This window comes from Biomphalaria glabrata, chromosome 1 (assembly GCF_947242115.1).
Source record: "Biomphalaria glabrata chromosome 1, xgBioGlab47.1, whole genome shotgun sequence".
In the NCBI taxonomy this organism is placed as follows: domain Eukaryota; kingdom Metazoa; phylum Mollusca; class Gastropoda; family Planorbidae; genus Biomphalaria; species Biomphalaria glabrata.
This window is the reverse complement of record NC_074711.1, coordinates 66,368,271-66,384,458: the sequence shown is the minus strand read 5'-3', so window position 1 is coordinate 66,384,458 and position 16,188 is coordinate 66,368,271. Positions and strand designations below refer to the sequence as shown.

The 16,188-nt window shown below is 37.6% G+C and overlaps 1 long non-coding RNA gene across 2 annotated transcripts in view; it reads left to right on the top strand.

The window, feature by feature from the left end:
• The window catches only part of LOC129922504 (uncharacterized), a 51,571-nt gene that overhangs the window by 32,699 nt on the left and 2,684 nt on the right, over window positions 1-16,188 (top strand). Inside the window, exon 1 of one of the 2 annotated variants that reach the window (XR_008774510.1) lies at window positions 3,744-3,849. The exons of the other annotated variant lie outside the window; for it this stretch is intronic. This is a non-coding gene — a long non-coding RNA (uncharacterized LOC129922504). Of the gene's footprint in view, window positions 1-3,743; window positions 3,850-16,188 lie in introns of those variants that run through there. 2 annotated transcript variants of the gene reach the window in all.

The following is a 16,188-nucleotide window of genomic DNA, read 5'->3' as shown; positions in this document are numbered from 1 at the left end:
TTAATAATTTATACCTAGAATTAGCGCGGGTCCTATGAAAGTGCGGGGCCCACTGCGGTCGCATAGGTTGCAGTACCCTAAGGCCGGCCCTGCAAAATAGCGGCATATGCTACGCTGTGGGTCGACTAGTTAAGTTATAATTATAACACTATAGCTGTGGGTCGACTAGTTAAGTTATAATTATAACACTATAGCTGTGGGTCGACTAGTTAAGTTATAATTATAACACTATAGCTGTGGGTCGACTAGTTAAGTTATAATTATAACACTATAGCTGTGGGTCGACTAGTTAAGTTATAATTATAACACTATAGCTGTGGGTCGACTAGTTAAGTTATAATTATAACACTATAGCTGTGGGTCGACTAGTTAATTTATATAATTTTAACACTATAGCTGTAGGTCGACTAGTTAAGTTATAATTATAACACTATAGCTGTGGGTCGACTAGTTAAGTTATAATTATAACACTATAGCTGTGGGTCGACTAGTTAAGTTATAATTATAACACTATAGCTGTGGGTCGACTAGTTAATTTATATAATTTTAACACTATAGCTGTGGGTCGACTAGTTAAGTTATAATTATAACACTATAGCTGTGGGTCGACTAGTTAAGTTATAATTATAACACTATAGCTGTGGGTCGACTAGTTAAGTTATAAGTATAACACTATCTCAATGCGTGGCAGTTGGTCGTCGTCATCAACTCATCTTTATAACCGCGAGTTATTTGGCCATTTTGTTTTTAAGTAAGTTTTAAGTAAGTGAAAGTCAAATATCGAGGTTATGTGTAAAGATGTGATCACCTTGAAGTCCTCACTCCATTTGAAGAACACTACTATAAAGAAGCTAAACTCCACTATCCGTGATGTCACTTCATGTCGCGTTTAAAGTCCGTCAACTATGGTGCGTCTATATACTGACGTTCCTACAAGAATGTAAACTATTTCCCCATTGTGCCACTAAACTCAGGCAGGGTTGGCCATAGAATGTGGACAACTGGATTTATTCCTCAGCTCAAACCACTCAAAGCACATACCACACTCATGCCCGACCATCTTTATTTAACGATCATAAGACATAGATTGTGAGAATAGGAAATGAAGAAGTCCCACCGTTTTTTTTTAATCGTTTTTTCAGACACTACTATTGTAATTTAGACATCGGAGAGGACTGGGTCAGAAAAACAAGTTCAGTTGAAGCTAAAAGTCTCCATAAGTCAACAGTGTAGCCCTCTGGTTATATCTTTTGATAAACATATCGTCCTCCACACAAACACATCCTCAAACACACAGGGCATGTGTCTACAAATCACAGAATTAGACCACTCCATTAAATCAAACGAACAAATCAGAATCGATACCGTCACGCATATTATGTTGACAATAAATCGCACCCATTGAAAGGCAATCGAAGCTGGTCCATAAGAAATTGTCGGATACCGGAATCGAATTAGTCCCCGCATCACGGATATAATTACTTTATTGATGTCTTTGGAAAATCGTTCTAAAAATGTGTCGTGTGGATGAAAAGACAGTACGCGACACTGGAATTGAAAAGGCATTATATTAGATTACAGGATTCTGTTCTATTGCAGAGGTTCTCAACTTGGTCCACAAAGGCACACAATCCAGTTCTGACTAATCTATAAGAGTTAGTTGTGACTAACAAAAAAAATAAATCAGTAAGCAGTGTTTTGATGTTTATGTTTTTTTTTTTTTTAAATCCTTTAAGCTTGTGTGGAAAAAATGCTTTCTGCAAGTAAAAAATCTTGCAATGTCTGTAATGAGATTCATGAAGTAGTTAACAAATGTATTTATTTACTTTAGCCATGCGTCAGCTGCATTCAAGTTGTGTTTCCAATTCCATTATAAGGAACTTCTTGGAATTTCTCCCATAAAAATAATATTATAAAAAAAGCAGAAGTATGCTGATTACCAGGATGGCGAGAAGCACGAACAAATGTTAAATGACTTAGGGCCTACAATAAAGTAACTTATCTTCAATAAGCCTCACTTTTTTTCCCCTCTCAAAGTTCTGTAGCATTTTTTCGTCACAAAAGATTATCATTTTCCTTTGCAACTTTCCAAATGACTAAAGAGGCCAATCCTAGATCTATACATCCACGTTTAGGCCTTTATAATCGCAAGACGCTGCAGCGTTTTCAGTCTTCTTGATACTTCGGGTGTGTCCATCTCTCAAATTAATTTCAGTACTAAAGAGTCAGACCATTCACTTTAAAAGAGAAAGGTTGGCACTTCTTGCTTTTCTGATCATCGCTGACACTCTTCTATATATTCTCGCCAGGATAGCTTTCTATGCACATCTGTCATGCTATGGATTTGTAATACAAGCTTCTGAACACATTTAAAACAGTTATCAATGTAAAAGGTAAAGATACCCTTTACAGACCTTGCAATCTATGAGCCAGATGATGTTAAGCTCGCCTGTTTCTGTGGCCGACAGTGAACAATAGTGTCATGCAACGAGCACAATGACCATCTTCCCCAACGTATATCAGGTAGAAAGGTCTTGAAAGGTCGTGAAAGGGAACCATAAGAGTTAAACAGAGGGGTGTCTTAAAAATCCAGAATTCAAAATCAGTTCATCGGGATTTGAACTCGACACCTCTCGTTAGGAATAAAGTGCTTTACCACTCGTCTGCCACGCCCAAACACCCAAATGAGGCAAGTTTAAAATATCTCGCAAGTTCTCTGAAAATTGCGCTCACTATTTTTCTGACATAAAGAGAAAAAAAAAGCCCACTCATAATGAAAATATTTATTCGTGGAATAGATGCACGAGTCTCTGCCCACGAGAATTGTACTTTTGTGGAACAAGTAAATCAGAAGAAAGGGGGCTACGTGAGATGGGGTTGAAGGCGGTCTCAAACCTAATGCATGCCATTCTTCAGACCAGCAAACTCTGTAACGTATCACCCACACAGTACCGGCCTAACATGAAGAAAAAAAAAATATATGTATTATAAAAACTTCCCAAGACAAAGACAATGAAAACATGAACAGTAACTCCGGCGCCAAGAAACCAACACGACTGTTAAATCCGTGAAAGTTTATTTCTTCGTCTGCGTAACTGCATTGTGGAGAGCATGAGTTCCTTTCCCAACACAGACACTCAATAGACTCTAAAGTATTCAATTTGTTTGCAAATTTATTTGATTTTTTGTTTAGCCGGGCGAGTGAAGGGGAAGCATGAGGGGAATTTCCCGTAATACACTCATTGAAAGGGAATTGCAATGGATTGATCACTGTCGCCAGCATGGCGAATGAGGGGTCACGTGTTTTTTTTCTTCTTTCTCTCTTTCCATTGTTTGTTTCCTTCTGCCACCAACTAATGCCTCTTCCCGCCCTCTGCGTCTGTTTCCTACGTCTGCTCTAAACAATATTTGAGTTAGTAGCCATGAATTGTAGACTTGAATAGAGTACCTGGATCGCCAGCGAGAGGGAGAAAAAAAAAACAGATTATTTTCTTGGTAGTGCTTGCCAAATAATGGCGTCAACAAAGTTCAGGGCAACAATGAAAGGGGTGAGAGAAATCTAGGATCGGGGTTTAGCTAGTGAACTCTTTGACCCCACCAACTTGAGAATTATTTTTTTTTTTACAGAATTATAGAGATAGATGAGAAAAAGTGTCAGAAAGATAATAAAATACATAAAAACTCTAGAGATTTGGTTCTTGCACAATTCTTTCAGCCGTTGGTTTAACTTACTATACTTTCAGTTTATGTCTAAAAACAAGATAGTGCAGATTTGAACGATAGATTAAACAATGCCAAGGACGCTAAATTGAACTTCAATGTTGCCAACTAAAGCTACAAACTGAAGAGGTTAGACAATTTATTTCTACATGGTAAGAAAGAGCACACAAATAATTTTAGACCTTCAAAAAAATACATTGCTTATCAACACTTCCCTAATACTGTACACCAAAAATCTTGCTTTTTTAAAAATAGTTTTTTCCGCAATTAATGAAGATCTTCAATAGGGGTACCAATGGACAATGTAGATATATGATGGACAATGTAGATATATGATGGACAATGTAGATATATGGTCAGTAGGGTTCCATGGTTAAGTCGTGCTGAGTCTCAAATACGCCTTTTGTTAACGAATAGAAAAAGGTGTGCAAAATAAAAAGCAAATGTGATTGGAAATAATGAAACAATTAAGAAAATAAATGAAGGCATTAAGGTAGTTACAAACTCATGGGCGTCCCCTAATGTTTTTTTTTTTGTGTTATACATTACGATGTAATATAACGAAACTTCCAATTACAAACCAACTGAGTTAATTCGTTTGAAATAAAACATGTTTATATTAAGACCTTGCCAAAAGTAGCTAAAGGTCCTTTCAGACTTTGCGTTCTAAGGGAGCAGATGGTAATGTTTCAATAGCTACGGTTAACGAGGGTGTCATGTGGCCAGCACAACTACTAACCGCCTTGACTTCAGAGATCCATTAGAGTTATGTGGCCAGCACAACTACTAACCGCCTTGACTTCAGAGATCCATTAAAGTTATGTGGCCAGCACAACTACTAACCGCCTTGACTTCAGAGATCCATTAGAGTTATGTGGCCAGCACAACTACTAACCGCCTTGACTTCAGAGATCCATTAGAGTTATGTGGCCAGCACAACTACTAACCGCCTTGACTTCAGAGATCCATTAGAGTTATGTGGCCAGCACAACTACTAACCGCCTTTACTTCAGAGATCCATTAGAGTTATGTGGCCAGCACAACTACTAACCGCCTTGACTTCAGAGATCCATTAGAGTTATGTGGCCAGCACAACTACTAACCGCCTTGACTTCAGAGATCCATTAGAGTTATGTGGCCAGCACAACTACTAACCGCCTTTACTTCAGAGATCCATTAGAGTTATGTGGCCAGCACAACTACTAACCGCCTTTACTTCAGAGATCCATTAGAGCTATGTGGCCAGCACAACTACTAACCGCCTTTACTTCAGAGATCCATTAGAGTTATGTGGCCAGCACAACTACTAACCGCCTTGACTTCAGAGATCCATTAGAGTTATGTGGCCAGCACAACTACTAACCGCCTTGACTTCAGAGATACATTAGAGTTATGTGGCCAGCACAACTACTAACCGCCTTGACTTCAGAGATCCATTAGAGTTATGTGGCCAGCACAACTACTAACCGCCTTGACTTCAGAGATCCATTAGAGTTATGTGGCCAGCACCACTACTAACCGCCTTGACTTCAGAGATCCATTAGAGTTATGTGGCCAGCACAACTACTAACCGCCTTGACTTCAGAGATCCATTAGAGTTATGTGGCCAGCACAACTACTAACCGCCTTGACTTCAGAGATACATTAGAGTTATGTGGCCAGCACAACTACTAACCGCCTTGACTTCAGAGATCCATTAGAGTTATGTGGCCAGCACAACTACTAACCGCCTTGACTTCAGAGATCCATTAGAGTTATGTGGCCAGCACCACTACTAACCGCCTTGACTTCAGAGATCCATTAGAGTTATGTGGCCAGCACAACTACTAACCGCCTTGACTTCAGAGATCCATTAGAGTTATGTGGCCAGCACAACTACTAACCGCCTTGACTTCAGAGATCCATTAGAGTTATGTGGCCAGCACAACTACTAACCGCCTTGACTTCAGAGATCCATTAGAGTTATGTGGCCAGCACAACTACTAACCGCCTTGACTTCAGAGATCCATTAGAGTTATGTGGCCAGCACAACTACTAACCGCCTTGACTTCAGAGATCCATTAGAGTTATGTGGCCAGCACAACTACTAACCGCCTTGACTTCAGAGATCCATTAGAGTTATGTGGCCAGCACAACTACTAACCGCCTTGACTTCAGAGATATATTAGAGTTATGTGGCCAGCACCACTACTAACCGCCTTGACTTCAGGGATCCATTAGAGTTATGTGGCCAGCACAACTACTAACCGCCTTGACTTCAGAGATCCATTAGAGTTATGTGGCCAGCACAACTACTAACCGCCTTGACTTCAGAGATCCATTAGAGTTATGTGGCCAGCACAACTACTAACCGCCTTGACTTCAGAGATCCATTAGAGTTATGTGGCCAGCACAACTACTAACCGCCTTGACTTCAGAGATCCATTAGAGTTATGTGGCCAGCACAACTACTAACTGCCTTGACTTCAGAGATCCATTAGAGTTATGTAGACGTCAGGAACGTCCTGAAAATTCCGAACTTCTAAATCTTGTATCGATACCCTTGTTCGGAAACAAAGCGCTTTACTGTTCAGAAATCCCTTCTTCAGCTTGCAAATTCATGGTCACAGAGTGGGTGGGTGGACGCGGTTCTCGAAAACGATTTTAGAAATTAGTTATTTAGCTACAATAGGAAAACTCTAGTTTGGCCGAGAAAGTATCTGATTAAGCAAATGTATAGACCTAGTATACTTTATAATTTTCTAATGATAAGCATTTAGATTTTGACTTAGAAGATGATGCGCAAAATTTCCCTTAACATTCATTTATTAAACTATTGAATCAAGAAGGCCTTGCATTTGGAAATTCCCGAAGTCGATAGTCATTTCAAGAACGCGATTGTCCTTTCAAAACCAATATTAGATCTATATCTAGAATCCTGGATCTAGATCTCTAGCCAAATTTAATTTATTTCATTTTGTTTTTACTTGAACAATGATAACGGTCAGACCAGAGTTTTCGCCGTGTAGCCAACGAGCTACTAATTCTTTTCTCAGCGATATACATCAACTGTTAAATTTTAGGAAAAATCGTTAGAGCCGTTTTTTTTTTTTTTTTTTAGATCAGCGTCCATGTTCTTCCGTCCTAAAAATCAATTAGGCTAGATGACTAGAATATCTTTATCTTGAACATTAAATTAAACAAGGTTACAAAGACAGTTTGTGTGGAAACACAAACTTAAAATCGGCCCCCGAAGTGGTCCACCCAGGCAGGCTTCAATATTTTCAGAAAGAACATCCAAATGAAATTATATCAAAGACAAATGAGAGATAAGAATGGAGAAAGAAGGTTGACAGATCTTGTGTAGTGCCCCAATGGTGCTGCAGATCAAATTGAATGCAAAGTTAGATGTGAGCCTGGCCTGATTAGTTCCCCTTTCGGACCTTGTGGTCTATAGGGCAGATGACGTAAAGTTCATCTGTTTTTGTGGCCTACGGTTAACGAAGGTGTCATGTAGCCAGCACAACGACCAACGCCTTTACTTTTCCCCAACTAATGTCAGGTACCCATTAGAGCTGGGTAGACTCAGAGGCCCCAAGGATTCCGAAGCTGAAAATCCCAGTCTTCACCAGTATTCGAATCCGGGATCCTCTCCTGGTCCTTACATAATGTAATTGTTTTGAAAAGGCTTAATCTTTATTCGTATTCATTTCGTCGCGTAATAGATATGTTCAAGAAAATGAAGTTTATAAGTTTACTATTTGTTTTAAATTAGGTCTAACTTATAATGCATACTAATTAGCTTTTTCTCTTTAAAAAACTGCTTACATAACTGATTTAAAAAATTAGATTTTTCGTTTTCAGGAAAAAAAAAAAGTAGCCGTTGCATCTGAACTTTGAATGGTCTAAAATATTGTGATGTCGGATTTTCAATATCTTTTCTAGTTTACGAGATCTAAACGGGACAGACGGACAGACATTTCGCACAAAACTAATAGCGTCTTTTCCCCTTTCGGGGCCGCTAAAAATACAAGTTCAGGGACATTCAGTTCATTTGGACATTTTCTAAGTCTGGTATCATTAGATATAAACTGCTTAAACTGACATAGAAGAGAGCCGTGGTTGCAGGCGGCTTCAGAACGAGACATCTGGAGGTCACTTACAATGGCCGCTGGATACATATTTGAGACCAAAAGAAAATTCGCTGCTGAGGACAGACGTAGACGGCGAAAAGAAACTCTAAATCCTGCGCTAGATGTGGCAAAATATGTATTTCGCAACTGGGGCTGCGTAGCCAGGGGAAATACTGCATTCCTCATTAATGTTCGGACTCTAACAAGCCTTATTAGACTAAACTTAAGCCTACATTCGCTACTAAAAAATATTTTTTTTTAATCTAAAATTTATTAGTTATTAAGAGAAAAAATAATCGCTCTATAATCTGTATAAAGGAAGACTTTTTTTTATATTTGTATTGTTTTTAATATATTTCATTCTGTATTTTTAATATTCAATTTCTAATGTATACTACCTACTGGTATCTTTTAACTCTTTCTCTCCTAATTGACGATGCCAACGTTGATTTGACCCCCATTAAACTAAATTGATCTTTGGATTTATAAACTTAAATTTGTGTTGTGTAAATAAAGCATGCATTCTCCTATAATTCGATACCAAAATAAAACATTTTCTGATAACAAACAAAAACAAATAAAAATATTAAAGCTTAAACAGAACAGAATAGTGATATACAAATGAGCAAAAATGAATAATACTATCGGAATGACGAAACTAATTACGGACAGAAAGAGTTAATATTGAGCAAAGTGACATAGATTGTTGGGCTACATCAACAAATCTATGAGATGCTACAGATCAACTAATAGGCCCTTAATATAGATCTAGATCTAGAATCGCGACAATTACTCGTCTTTCTGAATGACGTTTTGGGGGAAATGGAGGGGGTAATATGGCGACCTAATACGCCTGGTTGAGCCAATCCGATGACAGAGCATCGTCCCATTTGTTTCCCCATCTCCTTATCCTACTTTAAAGAGGCGGCTTGTTTTCAATTTGTTTCACTGCTCCCCTGATACATTTGTCAGACGTCCAGCTTGAACCAGGTGAGACCCCCAGGTTGAGAGGGAAAGAGAAACACAATCTACTCGGTGTGTAGCGCCCCCCCCCCCACGTCAATCAAGGGAAGAGAGTGTTACCATCAACATCGCTTTGGCAAGGTTCGGGGGTCGCTAACATCAAATGAAACTCGGCTCTCGGGCCAGGTGTAAGGGGCTTGTTCGCCCTTCCATTAGTCCCGGCGTTCTGACGAAGGTCGATGACAGGCCGGACAGATAGACAGTGTCAACTGTGGGTCAGAGCAAGAGTTCTGTCAAAAAGAGATCGCCCCCCCCCCCACCGTCCTTTTTTTTTCTTTATAAATGGTATTACCAAAAGTGTTCGTTGATGGCGCAAATGGTAAAAGAATTGAGTCCTAACCAATCAAAGAAAAGCTTCTGTTCTTGTAGGGGATTGACTTAGGGGGAAGGGGATGGCAGATGGGAGGGGGGGGGGCTGAGGGTGCAAAATTGAAACACAAGACTGTTACGGTACAATAATATTGATTCTATCAGACTACACGGCCTGTCGTTGAATCTAATATCTTTGTATGACATTCACTGGGCCATTCAACATTGCTATTTCCGTCATGCTTAATGAGCTGATTAATTTGACCTTGTGATAGTCACTTTTTTTTTTTAGGTTCTGTCTTCAGATTCAATATTATTTGACACGTGCTTTGTGCATTGAGCTGCTTTAAATCTCCACACACGCACACACACACACGCACGCGCGCACTCACACATGTATATACACACACACACACAATCACATACGTTTACATGCACACACGCCTATACACAGGCACACTCACACATACAAGAACACATGCGCGCGCAGAGTGATCTATCTATAAATGTAGGTCTAGAAATAAAAAGGTTACTGAGCAGGGGCCGAAACTAATGTGCACTTCTTTACAGTTTACTTTATGAGCTAATACATTTTGTTGTTGTTGCTTTCAACGAAATGCTTCATATTAAATGTCTGATATGAAATTTGTTGTCTACTGAATATCAGTTATCAAATATATGGATCTCTGTCAGTATCAACTAAATATTACTTATGAAATATATGAATTTCTATCAACTAAATATAAGTTTATATCTCTACAAACTCGGTGTCAGTTATCAAATATATAGATTTATATCAACTAAACTAAATAGCGGTCATCAAATATATGGATTTCTAAATTTTCTTTCAGATAAATATCAGTTATTGGTTAAATGATTTCCAATCAACTAAATATCAGTCATCATATATTTGAAGGCCTATTTGTATTATCTAAATATTAGATGCATGGATATCTGTTAGCTAAATATCAAATTTCAAATGTAGCCTTATGTATTGCTCAAATGTATTTTTTTTGTCTATCTGATAAAGATTGGAGTCGTGCAATGTGTAAAGAATTGGTATTAATTTTCCTTGAGAATTTGAATTTAGATTTTTTAAAAATCTTATAACTTCACAACATTTTCAAAATGTAAAAGTGAAAAAAGATCACGTCACTAAAAGTCTTATTTGTTTAGGGCACATCTTAGATAACAAAGATTCTTGTGTATTGCCATAAACTTGGGCCAAGCCACACAGGCTGACACAGGTATGCAGATTCTTAAACCAATTCATACAATTTTAAAAGTTTTTTATAACCTAGTGATGGATTGTACAGTGGATACAATTATTTTATTAATCTCCAACGCAAAATAACTTACCTGGCCAAAGACAAGTTCACAATTCTTAATAAACATTCCGACAACACAAATGATCACAACTAGTTGATAAATTGGTCTGTTTAGTTTTGGTAAGACTGAGTTTATTTTTTTTTATCCAATTAAACAAAGACTGCATTTTATTCGTTAAGCAGACAAATAAATTGATTTAAAAACCGCATTATCTCATTAAATAACTAACATGGAAATTAAAACAACATATTTACAAGAAATCCAATTTGAAAAAGAAATTGACTAACAGAAAAAAAAAAGGATTTTTCTAATCTTCTGTTGATATAGTGATTGCGATATACTGTGTTTGTGTTATGTAAATATAGTGACTTTATCAAATCAAATCCAATGTCGCGGACTCGCGATCCTGAATAATGCTAGAATATCTGAAACTTTTAAAAAAGGTCTAACTTTTCTTTCACAATCGGTCACTCTTATCTTATAAGATACAGACGTTACTAAACTAAGTATAAAGGCCTGCTAGGGCCTGTCTATATAAGACCAGTTAACTAGTTAATTATTTAATTTAAAAACAAAATGATTCGTACTCAGAAGAATCAAAAGTTCTTAGCAATAGACACAAATTTGGTGAAATCGGACTTTTTTTTTTCCACGTGAAATGCTGCTCTTGTCTTTAATCTTCCGACTCGAAAACAGATCCCCTGTTTAAAAAGAGAAGAATCTAGATCTAGTATGCTACCGGCTACCAGTATGTATTGAGCAATGGATAAAAAAAATAGCGAACTGTCGCGATGTATGCAGAAGTCTTTGTCTTGAGGAACTCAAGCGGCTTAATTATACACATTTTTCGTGTCTCTTTCCTGTCAGGTGAAGATTGTTTAGATTGCCAGTAAGGCTATCCTATTTGAGGCCAGACTTGACAGATGATTAGATTGTGTAGTTTACCCGTTCAGTGGTGGCATCGCCAAGCATTGATACAACCTCTGACTTTAATCTGTTAATGATGTTCTTAGACAAAACTGGCAACACTTGAGCAGAAATGAGTCGATACTATTATAGCGGCAACATCGATCACTTGGGAAAAAATGGACATTGGAAAGGAAAAAAAGTGCAGAGTTAATAAGTAATAATAGATTTCACCATAGGCTAATATAAGGGAAACTGAAAAAAGTGTAGAGTTAATAAGTAATAATAGATTTCACCATAGGCTAATATAAGGGAAACTGAAATTGAAAAACAAAGAAAATATGAGAACCAAAATTTAGAGATTAAGCGACTATGGAAGTTATCTAAAATAATATCAACCGAGGGGATGATGAAAACTGACCATGCAGACACCGTCGAGGCCCTAAACATCCCAAAGAAGATTCTCGTTACCTGTCTGTGAGAGGGTCTGCTCCAGACCTGCCACATCACCAGAAAACTCTTCCATGGACACTGTTAAAGGGACTGCAATGAATTTTGTTTCCTTAGAACGAATCTGACACCGACCTACATTGACAGACTCACCAGAAAATTACTAACCACACCCCAAGTCCTCCACCATAAGGTTATACCTGTCCAGGTAGGATGGAGGTCGTGAATTGCAGAACATCTTCAAATTGTGTAAGATGCAAGTTTTAAAAATACGATCAAAACTGCACGCCCCCAGCAATGAACTAGTTTCTTTTCTACGCAAATACAACTATGATGCAACCCCTCTGAACCTAAACAATGTTGATGTTAATATCGGTTTGGACGACGTAGGGCATGAGATTCGCCAATGGAAAGAAAAAAAACCTCCACGGAAAATTCCCGGCTTTATTACATGGGGACAACATTGACAAGGCTGCTTCCTTAACATGGCTCAAAGCAGGTCATCTCTACCCTGAAACAAAAGGCTTTGTTAAGGCAATACAGGACAGAGTAATTAGGACAAAAAATTACGAGAAGCATATCTCGGCGTTCCAGTACCACCTCATCGTGGTCGCCGAGTGAACAGCCCGCTCTTTCAGAGGGGTGGCCAAGGGTACTGGTTGCTTGCCGCCGATGAATGAGCAGCCGCAAGTGTAAAAGTGCAAACAAAAGGGTTATGTCCAGCCTCCCCTTCCTGTGGGGCCCCGGGGCAACGGTTAGTAGGAGACTCACGGGTTCTCTGAAAATCGGATAGCGCTGGACACCAACTCGAGGGTTGGTCGGGTTCTCCTGGGACCCGGCTGATTTGCGGGTCTCTCTTTGGGCAAGGACTGGACTGACTGGCGCAGCCTTAGCGGGCTGTGTCGGGCGGACTGGTTGGCGTCTACGAGCTATAACCAAGTTGCAAAGCTAATACACCAACACTTGGCTTTGACACACAATTTGATCGGTATGGATACTCCTCCTTATTATAAATACTCGCCACAAGAGGTTCTCGAGTCTACTGAACATCTGCTGTCAGAGGGCGGTACTGCTGCAGACCTGCCACATCACAAGAAAATTCCTCAATGGAAACTGTTAAAGAGACTACGATTAATTTTGTTTCTCTTTAACAAAACTCGACCCTAGCAGCGCCAGAGAATGACTACTCGTTCAATTCTGACATAACAATAATAAATTTAATACACCAGCACTTAAATCTGACACATAATTTGATCGGTAAGGATACTCCTCCTTATTACAAATACTCACCACGAGAAGTTCTCGAGTGAATGACCAGGGGATAAAATGACCGAAGAAGAAGTGACCGGGGATGAAGTGACCGGGGATGAAATGACCGGGAACCCACACCCATATAAATATATATATATATGTTTATATGTGTTTAAAAGTATATGATACCTAATTATTGCATTCGTTTCAAATTTGCAATACCCCTATTTCAAGTGATGTATGATGATTGATGCAGTGCGTATAAAACCTTCTTTCTTCAATGCTCTTTCTTCCCTAGTGCTATAAAATCATGAAATGGGTTGCTTGAGCCAGTCAGAAAAAACAGTGACTTGGCAGAATTTAAGTCATTGGTTAAAATGCATGACTAAATGCATCTTCTTTTTTGAAGTATAGTCTGTATTATAGAAGATAAGAAGATAAAACCAATAGTGTAACTAGATGTCCTGAATCTTTGTCATTTCCTTCACTAGCTCATAAAGCAAAATGTACCTAGCAATACGGTTCTACTTTGTCTCCCTAGAACAGCTGTAGCACAATGCGTCTGCAAGCTTTTACTCTAGAGATGTCTGAATTTTATCTTGTTCAATCTTGGTATTAGAGTGGTACTTTTCGTGTTTCCTGACACCTTACAGATGACCACTAATAAAATGGCCACATATAAAAGAGGCCCGCCTGGGTGTCTTCTGATTGCTTAGGCGCTGGGTTATTGTTGCCCCGTGACGTAACACGGCTATCTATTAGTTTCACTCTAACAGGTGAGGACAAGGGCAATAAATAACGAAGGCACGGGAAAAAAAAAGAATGTGACTATTATCTTCAACAGTGACCGTACTTGCACGAACGACCGCAACCATCACTTGTCATTGAAGACATTTTTTTTTTTGGTGGGAATAGGAGTATCAATCTGGAAATGACCATTAGGCCTAGAAGATCACCAGCTGAAAACATTACATTTGGACGTTGTCAAGTATAGACTTAATGAGATTAAACGAGAAATCTGTGAGGCTAACCAATAGATTGGGCCTGGGAACTTAACGGCGAAGCGTTTTCCGAATCATATCCAATAATCCAAATAGTTACAGGGCATTTTACTTTTGATTATTAACTAACTAGCTAACTTTAGGCCTACAAATTAAACTAAAAAGAAGGATCTCAACTCTTTTTAATTAAATTTAATTTTAAAAATCTAAGAAAGTTAGTTTTCTAGGCTAGTTGAGCATAATCATCTCTAATTTCCCAATAGGCCTATAAATTCAAAAGACCCACCTTCAGTAAAAAAAAAATACTAAAAAATAATGAAACATACAATAACGAATTTTTTTTTTTTAAATTAAGAAAAACAAGGTAAGAATGATAGTTTGTGTAGAAACACAAACTCAGATTTGGACCCTGAAGTGGTCCACTCAGGTAGGTAAAAAGGCGAGTTTTAATCATTTCAACATGACTATCAGAAACTATGAACTACAATCTATCAACAACTACATTCTCCGCCTATGCAAAAAAGAAGTGACGTGCGCGTGTCGAAAGTGTTGCCAATATTAATGTATTGTTATGCCAACAGACGGCACGATACTATAGAATACGGAGATATATTAATGTTATTATTATTATTACATTGTTAATATTCAATGATCTGATTGGTATGAAGATATGGTTCAGTGTGTGCCTGGTCTAACCACCTAATGGATGATTTTATCAAGTGTCAATCTCTCATTTAAGGACTCAAGAAAAAGGCCTTTACCTTTGGTTAAATGTCTAAATGGCCTGCTGTGGTGTTTCGATATATTTCAATTGTAATGCGCTATACTACACACTGCTTATTAAATCATCTTACAAAATATATTTGATTGTATAGGCCTACATACTAAATGCATTGTTTGTCTGTTAAAACAAAAATGAACACTTCGACTTTTTGTTTAAATTGTTAATAGTTTATATAACATAAAACACTTATTTTAATAATATAACAAGCAAAAGAAAAAAAAAAAGCTTATCTAAGGGTAAGAACCGCTAATTGATGTCATTTATATAAAAATGGCAGGGTTTAGCTCCATTTCTGCGATATAAAACATAATTTTTGGATTGATTCGTGCATTGTAATCGAGTATGAATAATTATGCAAAATTTCAACTTGATTCGAGAATAGGAAGTGGGAGAAAAAAAAATCAATACCTAATAAGGGGATTACATTCACGTATAAGCCAACATCTCTCATTAAGTGGCAGTTATTCCTCTTATTTCTATATTAAAATAAGTAATTACCTATATTGATTTACGAATATGTGCGAACATTTTTATTGAATCATGTCTTGTCGCGTATAAAGTATAATTGTGCAAAGTTTCAACTTGATTCGAGAATGGAAAATGGGAGAAACAAACATGTTCAAACTTTTTACTAGACAGACAGACAGAGTGAGTTGATATAAGCTTTATTACTATTTTTTATAACATTATTTTAGAAACGAACAAACACACTTGCTTTATTGTCATATAAATATACAGCAAAACCTTCTTCCTTATTAATATAGTCTCCCTTGTTTTGTTTTTTTAAATCTCATTTTTACTAATAATATTGAACATTTGTAAAAATGGTGTATTTTTTATAACAAATAAAAACAAACAAACTGCTTGCATATTTAATTGAAAAACATTTCGCATGCAGAAAAATAAAAGTAGCCGTTGCACCAAAACTTTGCAAGATCTAAATTGTCATGATATCAGATTTTGACATCATTTTAGTTTTTAGATCTAATTCTCAATGAGACGGACGGGCGGGCAGACAGTGAGACAGACCACACAAAACTTATAGCGGTTTTTCCTCTTCGGAGACGCTATTATATCGGTTGTTTTATTTTCAGCCTAAAAATATTCATAATCTAACGATTAAAGCAGTGGCATAGCTAGGGAATATGTTGCCCAGTGCGGCAGTTCCTCGTGATGCCCCCCCCCCAATCTAAAACAAAAAAACAGCAAAAATACTTTCTTTTTGCCCTATGAGTATTTATTGTTGAGGTATTGCTAATTTGCAAAAAAAAAAAATAATAAATAAATAAATAAATAAAAAAAA